This window comes from Notamacropus eugenii, chromosome 1, assembly GCF_028372415.1.
Source record: "Notamacropus eugenii isolate mMacEug1 chromosome 1, mMacEug1.pri_v2, whole genome shotgun sequence".
Classification (NCBI taxonomy): Eukaryota; Metazoa; Chordata; class Mammalia; order Diprotodontia; family Macropodidae; genus Notamacropus; species Notamacropus eugenii.
Window position 1 is genome coordinate 699,278,577 of NC_092872.1, and position 11,522 is coordinate 699,290,098.

The window sequence follows — 11,522 nt, forward strand, 5'->3', positions numbered from 1 at the left end:
ATTCCTTAAGGAATGCAAGTTCCTTAAAGAACTTTGCCCACCATATTGGCATTATAATAAACCTTGGCCAACTTGAACAAAAGAATGCTTGAGTCCATGAATTCATTCCAGATGATGCTGTCCAGCACTCAGGTCTTTGGAGGGTCCCTGAACCCCAGATGGAACACTGGACCTGGTGTCAGGAAGATCTAAGCTCAGATTTGAACTCTGACACTAGTTGAGCAACCCTGGGTAACTCTCATCTGTAAAGTAGATATAATAACAGTATTTAACTCCCAAGGTTGTTGTGAGGATCTAACAAGATAGTATTTGTAAAGTGCTTCGCAAACCTTAAAGTGAAATATAAAAGCTAGCTATTATGATGGTTGGCTATAGGGTATAGTGGTTAGAGAGCCTGGCCTGGAGTCAGGAAGACTCATCAAATCCTCTTACTAGCTGGGTGAGTCACTTCATTTCTGTCTGCCTCGGTTGATTTGTATGTAAAATGAAGATCATTGATCTCACCCACTTCTCAGGGGGTGTTGAGGGATCAGATGCCATAGTCTTTGTAAAGTGCTTTGCAAAACTTAAGATGCTATATCATTGGTAGGTATTATTATCACTCAGCATTTCTAAAGCTAAATCTAGGCTCTTGACTCCCCAAACTCAGTCTCCTTCTTACTCCCCCCATCACTAGGAGTTGTATTGTTACTGTTAAGTTGTGTCCAACTCTCCACGGCCCCCTTTGGGGTTTTCTTGAGGGATACTGGAGTGGTTTGCCATTTCTTTTTCCAGCTCATTTTACAAATGAGTCAACTGAGGCAAACAGTAACTTACTCAGGGTCACACAGCTACTAAATGGCTGAGGCTGGATTTGAACTCAGATCCTCCTGACTACAGGTCTGGAGCTCCATCCACTGTACCACCTAGGAGAACTGCAGTTTTTAATAAAGGAGCTCTAGCCACACTGGGCTTCTGTTCTGTTCTTTCTCCATAACATTCCATCTCCCACCTTCATTTCTTTACAGAGGCTGTCCAGTGAGCCGCTGTGCGTGCTCACCCTCCCCATATCTGTGTTTTGGAACTCTCAAGGTTCAATCCAAATGCTAACTCCTTTAAGAGGATTTCTTGACTCTTTCCCTTGTCCACCATTCTCCTCCCCATCACAACTTATTTATTTGACAGAAAAATTTCATATTTCATGAAGCAGCAGATAGAAAACAGCCCTCAAAGTCAGGACTCTTCAAGGGTTCAAGTCATTCCTCTGGCCCTGTGACCTTGGCAATGTCATTAACCACTCAGTATCTTGAGTGACTAAGTATCCTGAGCTGCAGAACCATGGTCTACCTCTGGGCCTCAGGTTTCCCACCCCTGGTATACCTGCACTGGCAAAGAGGTTCCTCACCAGGGAAATCCCCACCCTGATGAAATCACACATCCAAACCAATAGATCCAATCCCATCATTTACTTGCAAACAGGGAATGTCAGTTTGTTGAGAGCCTAGACTAATCTCACTCTCCTGTCTGTATCCCCAATACTTTAAACAGTGCCCAGTCCATAGCAGGCATTTAATAAATAGTGATTAAGTGATAGCCCCCTTTCTACACAAGACCCCAGGCTCTACCCATGGAAAAAGCCCAGCTATGTGAACTTTCTAATTGCTTAGATTCTGAATGAGTTTATTATGCAGCATGTCTCAAAAATCTTAGTGCAATTTTAAGCTACTGAAGTTTAAAACTTAAACCATTAAACAAATATAAGCTATCCAAATAAATTAAATAAATTGTTTAAATAAATAAATCGTAAATATAAATGTGCTATATGTATATGCGTAAGCTCTAAATATAAGTAAACTATTTAAATAAATTAAACTTTGAATAAACCATAACTGTAAATATACTCTTTTAGAGAAACTACTAATACAAATAAGCTATTAAAGAAAACAAACCATTTCAATAAATAAGCCGTAAATATACTATATCTATAAACTACAAATGGAAACTATTTAAATAAGCCATAAATATAAATGTGCCATAGATACCTAAACTCTAAATATCAACAAACTCTTTAAATAAATACAAATAAACTATTTCAAAGGATAACATAGCTGCCAAAAAGCTATTGAGCCTTAGAGCCGCACTAAGACTTTTGGGACACTCTGTCTACGAACATTCCCCACGATGAACTTCTAAACACCTTCTGTGAGTATCGCAAAGTCCAGAGCACTAGTTCAGGCCCTCATCCTCACTTGACTGGAGTATTTTAATAGCCTCTCTGGTTTTTATCTCTTTCCTCTTCTGTCTTGTCTTCATATGCCTGCCAAAATAATTTTTTCTAAGACACAAGTCTGACTGTGTCATTCCCCTCTTCAAAAATCATCCATTTCTCCCTATTGCTTATAAAACAAAATAAAAATTCTTTAGTCTGGTCTTCAAGGCCCTCCACTGTCTGGTTCCAAGCTTTTCTTTTTTTTTTCTGGCTTTTTTCCTATTCCTTCTGTTTACATACTCCGTGTTCCAACCAGATTGGACCACAGGACATCTATCATGTGTCTCCCTTCCCCAAACCCACTCCTCAGTCTGAATGCACCACCTTCTCATCTCTGCTCATTCAAAACATCCTTTTCCTTAGGGCTCAGTTCAAACATCTCTATCATTTAGAGAAGTCTGAAATGGCTTGGCCTTGGGGTGGGGAGAGGTTAGGGGCGGGGAAGCAAGTGACTAAAGGCCCTGAGACCCACAGCCTTTGCCCAGACCTAGAAGAGATGAGGCTTTCCCAGGCTCAGAACTGGAGAGAAGAGCTTTTAGCTGCAGTGCTGAGAGACTCAGAGAGCAGCCACTCCATTAGCAAGAGCAGCCAATGAAAGAAGCTATAGAAGAGGGCTGCCCCCAAAGCTGGCAGCCGCTCACCCCCTCTTCTTTCCCTGGCTCACTCCTGGGCTTATTAAGAGAATTCACTAGGGAGGGACCGAGCCATTATCCCCATCCTTCCACTTCCATTCTGGGGTTGTGCCTCTTGATTTATCCTTCCAGTCAAAGGAGCGACTTTGCCAACTACTAAGTGTTTCTGTGCTCATCTGCATTTGCTTCTTGATTGGATTGTAATGATGGTCTTCCTAGATAAAGATAATTTTCTGTGAGTCCTGGGGCAGGGTCTTTAGAGAATGTCAAAAAGAGAGAAAGTCAATAGATATTAGACTGAATGGAATCTTATCACTTAGAAAGCCTCACTCTGCAACTGAAAATTGCCCCAGGGCTCAGAATTTTTATGACTTTTATTAATAATGCTATTAGTGATTTATCATTAATTATTATTAAAATTTTTTCTAGTCTTACAGTTTAAACTCTGTCCTTTTATTGTTGCTGAGTTGTTTTAGTCCTGTCTGACTCTTCATGACCCCATTTGGGGTTTTCTTGGCAAAGATGATGAAGTGGTTTGCCATTTCCTTCTCCAGCTCATTTGACAGATGAGGAAACTGAGGCAAACAGGGTGAAGTGACTTGCCCAGGCTCACCCAGCTAGTAAGTGTCTGAGGCTGGATTTGACCTCAGGAAGATGAGTCTTCCTAATTCCAAGCCCAGTGTTGTATCCACTGTGTCACCTGGCTGCCCCAATCCCTCTCCTAGGCACAGCCATTTGAAATTGGGATTCTTATGCTAGGTCAAAACCTCTCCATCTAATCATTTTATCTCTCCAGCCTACAACTCAGTGCAGGGGAGGGAAAGTAGGGAAGGGAACTTGAAGTTAAGGTCATGTCCTAAGCAGCCAATTTGAAGAACTGTATGGTCAGGGAGGATAATAATAGCCAATATTAATGCCACACTTTAAGGCATGCAACATGCTTTATTTATCTCATTTGTTAGCTCATTTTATTCTCACAGCAACCCAGTGTGGTTGGTACTATTATTATCTCCATTTTAGATATTAGGAAATTGAGACTAAGGGAGGTTAACCGATTTTCCTAGAGTCACACACAGCTGATAAGTATCGGAGGCAGAATATTGAACTCAAATTTCCTGACTTCAAGGGGCAGCTAGGTGGTGAAGTGCATAGAGCTAATAGGTCTAAAATTAGGAGGAACTGAGTTCAGATCGGACATCAGACACTGACTAGCTATTTGACTCCAGGCAAGTCACTTACCCTGTTTGCCTTATTTTCCTCATCAGTAAAATGAGCAGGAGAAGGAGATGGCAAACCGCTCCCATTTCTTTGCCAAGGAAACCCCAAAATGGGATCAGGAAGAGTCACACAGGACTAAAAAACAATGAATAACTAAAGGTACTAAATTAATACATGCTTGCTGATGGGTTGCTTGAGTGATTCTGACCTGGACATTTTAATGCCCCACCAAGAAGTAATCGTAATCCTTCTCCAAGAGTTTTCAACTCAGTCTATTAAGGCATTTCTTTCCCCTACAAGAACACATCAACAATTGTATCGCATGAATCAAAAGGGTAATAAGATTTGATTTTTAAAATTTCACTTTGTGCAGTTTGTTTTTCCCAGTTGTGTCTCTTTGGGAAAATAATCCCCTCTCTGGACCACAGTTCCTCAACCAAAAAATGGGAGGGTTGGACAAGATGCCCTCTAATGTCTCTCCCAGCTCTGGATCTGTGACCCTAGATCAAAAGAAACCCCCTGTGTATGCATTCTAGGGCTCGGTGACTGTAGGAAAGTTCTTACATTATTCTCAATGGCCACGAGAGGGAAGCAGAGACCCATACAACCACAAACTACCAGTCATCAGGAGAAAAAATCCTGTTTCCTCCCAATCTCTCACCTGCCTGAACTGCATGAACACAGCCACTCTCCCCACGTTCCCTTCCTTCCCATTCCAAGCCACCTGCCTGATTTTACCTCTGGCAGACAGCCTGGCTGAGCTCTCTGTCTTTTCAGAGTAAACCCGATAGACACTTATTTTTAGCCACCTTGCCAAGCGCTTGGATGAAGTGGGCTGGAGAGTTAAAGGTTCCCCACCCAGATGGGACAATAATTAAGATTGTCTCTCCAGGACCTCCCTTCCTCTCCTTCTGCCACCTCCCTAATCCAGGCCTTGCTTAGTCACTCTGTGACCTTGGGCAGATCAGCTCCTCACGTTAGGCTGTTAGATGACAGGGTTGAGAATGTGCCTTCCAGCTCTGGCATCCTGAGTTCTTAGGGCTCTGTTCAGTCTAGCAACAAGGCAGACTATGGTGGAAAGTACCCTGGAATTCAAATAAGGGGCTGGGGTTCAAATTTTGACTTTGAAACTTTATAGCTTGATACCCATGACCCTGGGTAAGTAATTTCTATGAGCTACCCTTTTCTTATCTATAAAATGAGGTGGTAATATTTATATTTTGGTTAGTTTTATTGAGTCATTTCAATCATCTCTGACTGTTCATGACTGCATTTGGGGTTTTCTTGGCAAAGATTCTGGAGTGGTGTGCTATTTCCTTCTCCAGCTCATTTTACAGATGATGAAACTAAGGCACATAGGATGAAGTGACTTGCCCAGGGTCACAAAGCTAATAAGTGTCTGAGGCCAGATTTGAACTTATGAAGATGAGTCTTACTGTTTGCAAGCCCAGTGATCTATCTGCTATAGCACCTAGCTGCCCCTAATACTTACATTACCTACATCAAAAAGTAAGAAAAGTGCTTTGTCAGCCAGTAAACATTTATTTAGTGACCACTGTATGCCAGGCAATGGGCTAAGTGCTGGCATAGAAAGAAAGGTGAAAGACGAATGAAGTTGTCAGAGTTCCAGTGGGAGAGACAGCAAGCAAACAAATATTACAAACAAGATATGTAAAAGATAAATCGGAGACAATTAAGAGAGAGAAGGGTCTAGAGGGAATCAGAAGATAGAAGATGGGATTTTAGCTGGGACTTGAAGGAGGTCAGGGAAGTGAAGAGGAAATCAAGGGGGAATCATCACTAATGTTATATAATGATTAAGTTATCTTAGGACAACTTTGGGATTTCTCTTTAGCAAACTACTCCATTATTAAAGCTAGACTATCAGCCTTCACATTACTGAACTACAGCCTCCATTCTCTTCCACCTCAAATCTCCCTCATTTTAAGCTCTAAACATCCATTCAGGTTTCCACTTCCCCCCTCAAAAATTGCCAGTGGTTCCTCCTTTGTCATAGACAGCAGTGGTTACCATTTAGTGACTGGGAGCCAGTGACCTATAGGATAAAGTCCAAATTCATTAATAGAGTAGTTTCTCATGCACAACGTTCCGTATCCCACCTCCGTATCTTTGCACAGGCTGTACCCCCTGCCTAGAATACATTCCCTTCTCACTGCTCTCTTTTAGCATTCCCAGTTTCCTTTCAAACTCAGCCCAAGGGCCACTTTCTATATGGGCCTTTTCCTGATCCTCAGGGGCAGATGCCTTCCCAATATGCTCAAATTACTTTGATTTATTTTGCATCTCTTTTGTGTACTCAGTGTTAATAGAATGTAAGGTCCAAAAGGGCAGAAGGGCCCTTCGTGTTTGTCTCTGTGTATCAGTGCCTGGCCACAGAGCCTGGGCACAGAACAGATGCTCATTAAACACTTCTCAATTCAAGGTCTTCCACAACCTACCTACCTTTTCAGGAGTCTATGTACTTTTATCTTAACCATTCTGTGCTGGGATCATTTCTGCACAGGATGTAACCACTGGAGAATAAGCCTATTAAATCTCAAATACTTGCCTTGGCTCTTCTGGGTGATAATCACCTTCAGCCCCAGAAGAAATAGGAAACAAATGAGCTCTGCTTTGTAGTTAAGGGACTCACAAAAAGTCAATCAGTTAGGAAGTACTTTTCAGACACCCACTCTAGGCGGAGGTCGTGCAACTGGTTGTGGAGAATTATAGCCCAGGCTTTATGGGCTGGGTGGTCCAGTGGATAGTATTTGACTTAAAGAGAGGATGATCTGAGTTCAAACACTTATTAGACCCTAGGCAGGTCCTTTCCTCTCCCTTGGCCTCAGTTTCCTGATTTGTAAAATGGGGATAATAATAGCACCTAATTAACAGAGTTGTTGAAAGAATTAAATGAGACAGCATAGTGAAATACTTTGCCAACACTGAAGCAATAAATAAATGTGCTATTGTTGTCAAAATAATAATTACTATTAATTAAACAATTACTAAATTATTATTAAATGGTGTTTATTATTAAACAATTACTATTAATTGCTATTATTATTATATCTTCTTGGGGTTTGCAGTATAGTTTGTGAGCTGAAACATACACCATTCAGAACGTAAGTATCAAATAAGTCCCAGGGAGTAAGGATACGAGTTCGAGTCCAACTCCTTATCACTCACTACATAGCTGTGACACGTTGCCTGGGTTCCTTAACTTATCTGGCTTCAGTTTCTCCATCTGTAAAATGAAAGAAAGGGTGGTACCTGAAACATATTTTTCATGAGGATGCTTCCAGTTCTAAATCCTAGGATTTGTAATCCTAGGTAAGTGATCTAGACAAACAGCATTACCAGAATTTAGAAGAAGGAAAGTTTTCTGGAAGGTGAGTTGGTCAAGAAGAGCTTTCCCAGAAGAGCTGAAGTCTGAGTTTATTCACAGGAGAAAAGCCAGCAGGTCCTTCAGAGGCCGCTTAGATCCACCCCCACTCCCCCCATTTTACAGATGAGGTAGCTGAAGCATGGGCTCAAGGTGACATGGATATTAAGAGTCAGAGCAGGGAGGTAAAGCCAGGTTCTCTGTCTCTAGAAGCAGTGTGTTCTCCCCTGTATATGCTGGTTCCAAGGACAAAGGAGCATTTAGATGGGCAGAGAGCACAAGAGAAGGTATTCCATGAAGGATGGGATAGCCTACAAAAAAAGCCAATCAGAGGGTGGAACTGGCCCTTAGGGAGCAGGTCAGGCTGGCTTTAAGAGAGCATTGATCCCCTCTTGGATCATTTGAACTCTACTCTGGTTACATGAGCCATATAGTAAGACATAAAACTGATTGAAATGAAGTTGTTTAAGGGGATTAGGCAGCTCTGTTGCTGAACTAATTAGAAAGAGACTCGATATGTGAAGAGAGCTGTGTATCTCTGAGCAAGGGGGCTTCGGTCCTCTTCTGAAAATAGAATGATCTGTGCCAAATCTCTCATGAGAATTCCAGGCAATTGGAGGGCAAGATGTGGAGGGAGAATAGGGGAGGGATTTCAGGGGCCAGGAAAGGCACAGATCCAACCCTTTCTCCCAAATCCTTCCTCCCAGGTTCTCTATTAGAATTCAAAGTCTTCATCTAAGGCTTTAATGTTTTCTAAGGTATCAATTGAGGAACTATAAGCAGATCAGTCAGTGGAGGAATAATAGCTGCCCTTTACTTATAGTGAAGGAAGGAAATAGAAGACTTGGACAGGAAATCAAAGCCATAAAGACAAGTAAGTCTCCATTTCTAATTTAACTTTGTTGTTCAGTCATTTCAGTCATGTCCAACTCCTTGTGACCCTATTTGGGGTTTTCTTGGCAAAGATACTAGAGTAATTTGCCATTCCTTTTCTAGCTCATTTTACACATAAGGAAACTGAGGCAAACAGGATTAAGTGACTTGCCCAGGGTCACACAGTTAGTACATGTCTGAGACTGGATTTGAACTCAGGAAGATGAGTCTTCCTGACTTGAGACCCAGTACTCTACCCACTGAGCTGCCTAGCTGTATGTATATACATACATAGGAAGAATTATACAAATTTGAGTTGCTGTTAGTAGACTGAAAAGAGTCATTGAGAGAAAGGACAGCCCTACCCATCTACCCTAAGCACTAATTTTCTGAAGCTTGGGGAGGGACAAACAGAATTGGTCCATATGAGTAATTAACTCCAATCACGCTGAGGAGTTGACCTTCCAACCTTCAATTTTTTTGATTCTGCCAGTGGGTTAATCCTAGAAAATTGAGATTTAGCTAAAATGGTGCTATATGTAAATGAAGTATTTTATGGCTTATATTTATGGCCTAAGAAGTCTCTGATTAGACTCTATAAATATCCCTAGTTGGTTAGTTAAGAGAACCTCTATGTAGAAGGAGCTGTCCAGAGCATTTGTAAGTATGTATCTTTTTACCTGAGGAAAAGGGGAGAAAAAGCATTCTTCTTTGGGGAAGAGGGGAGACAGGAGACCCTTGAGACGCTAGCACTAGGGATGGGGAGAAGCTAGATCATCCGGCAGCTTCCTATATGACCTAGTATGCATTTTAAAGTTCCTAATAAGCGCAAGATGACATTATGCTTAGCAATAAAAATACAGAGATAAAAGTGAATCAGGCCCTGCCCTCAAAGAGCTTATATTCTACTAGGAGGTACAACATGTAAAACAAAGTGCCTCTTTCTCCTCTCACTACAGGTTTCATCTGAACCAGGAGAGGATGAATGATTCTTGTGGTAGTACTCCTAATGCCCTAAGGATTTCCTGTTCTATCCCGCCCTGCTGAGATTGGCTACTAGGAATCTACTTCTGAGGATCTTCTGGTTCAAATGTCTCATGTGGGAGGCAGGTGGGCACTGGTAGAGGGAACCAGTATGACAGGGTATAACATAGCTATTGCCCTCACTAGAGACCAGTGTTTGGGGGCAGGTCAATCCTATCCCTACCTTTTTATGTTTAAGTTCCCAGCTCTTCCTTGGCAAAGAGGTTTGAAGACTAGGTGCTTCCTGCCCTCCCCATAGTCATGCCCATCCTTCTTACAACCCTGGCATGGGTTGGAGATGCTCAAGGTATTAGAATCAATGAAGTAGGAGGAGATGTCTTTCCTGGATCCTAGAGGAGGGGAGAAGCTTAGAATGTTGGCTTCTCTAACACCCTCCAGAATATGGATTACTAAGCAAACCCCTCACACCTCCAAGGCCAATTTCATGCCCACTAAATTTGGTCACACCCGGGACAAAGTCTCACTTTTCAAGTCCTAGTTATATGATTCTGGGAGGTCTACTGGGGCCCCTTTCAATAGGCAGAATTAAATACTAGGAATGCAGCTAGGGAACACTTAAGCATACAAAAATTTAAACCTCTGAGCAAATGAGAATAAATAGGTACCACAGGAGCCCATAATTTGTGCAAACCTCCCAGTTTTTTTCTGAACAAAGGAATAGTAGAAATGAATTCCCCTTACCAATATGAACCTCTATAAATCAATGGATTCATTAAATGTTTGTGTGCCCAGCCCTATGCCGGGAAGATCATAGGCTCAGCCCTTGCGCAACTTAGAGTCTAGTTGAGAACATAAGATTAAAACATTGGAACAACATAAAAAGGCGTATAACTAAGGGCTTAAATAAGGGTTAGTTTTAAAGAGCAGAATTAATTCTTACTGGAAACCAGAAAAGCTGTTCTATTTCATGTCTGCTTGTAGTTAATCAGTTAGTCAGTCAACAAACATTTATTAAGCACTTACTATGTACAGGCTCTGTGCTAAGCCCTGGGGATGCAAAGCAAGGCAAAAGACAGTCCCTGCCCTCAAGGAGCTCCCAGTTTGATGGGGGAGACCACATACAGACAACTACTGACAAGCAAGGTATTTATTTATGGGATAAATTGATGATACTCAACAGAGGGAGGGCATTAGAATTAAGGAGGATCAGGAAAGCTTCCTGTAGAAGGTGGGGTTTTACCTGGGACTTGGGGGAAGAGAGAGAAGTCAGGGAGGTGTAGACAAGGAGGATGTTCCAGGCACTGTTCCAGGCACAGCCAGAGAGGATGCTGGGAGCCAAGAGCTGGAATGTCTTGTTCATTGGATGGCCAGGAGGCTAGTGTCCCTGGATGGAAGAGTCCTCCAGGAGGGGGGAAGGTATAAGGTGTAAGAAGACTGGAAAGGTCAAGGGGGAAGCCAGTTATGCAAGGCTCCAACCTGCTTCCAGTGTAACTGATAAATGGTTTTGAATTAATCAGGCATAGCTGGATCTCACACAAAGGTTTCTGTAGAACTGTTTTCTTCTCCACCACTTTTTGCTATTTTGTAAAGTGATATTGTTCATAATCTTCTGGCATATTCCTCTGCTAAACTGTAATTAAACATTCTTACTCTTGGAACAGATTCAGTTAAATGGGGATGAAAGAAGAGGAAATATTGAGGGGCTTTCTCAGTACCCAAAATGTCTAGTCTGGTCCCCTGAACCATGACCAATGGTTACCAGCACCTTGGTTGAGGTCGAGGGCCATGGAGGTGGTGGGGAGGACAATTCCCTGGAAGAGAAAGATCACAAACATGAAACCCTGGGGGTGGCAGTCCAGGACAAGCCACAGGGATGGGGAAACTGTACTGCGTGTCCTAGGCAGGCTGGCATTGTACCAAGAGGTATGGGGTTGAAGCACATCCTCCCTGGATGATGGAGCTCCGGTTACAGTTCCGCTCATCTCTAATGTTTTTCAAATCATAGGGCAATTTGACTGGAACACAGAGTACAGGGTGGGGTGCTCTGTGAAATCAGCTGGGGCGGATAGGTTGAAATCATACTGGGAAGGACTTTCCATGCTGAACAGTGGAGTCTATTTTATACCAGAGGTCCTAGAGAGTCATCAAAGCTTTTTGACCAAGAGGATAACATGGCCAGAAT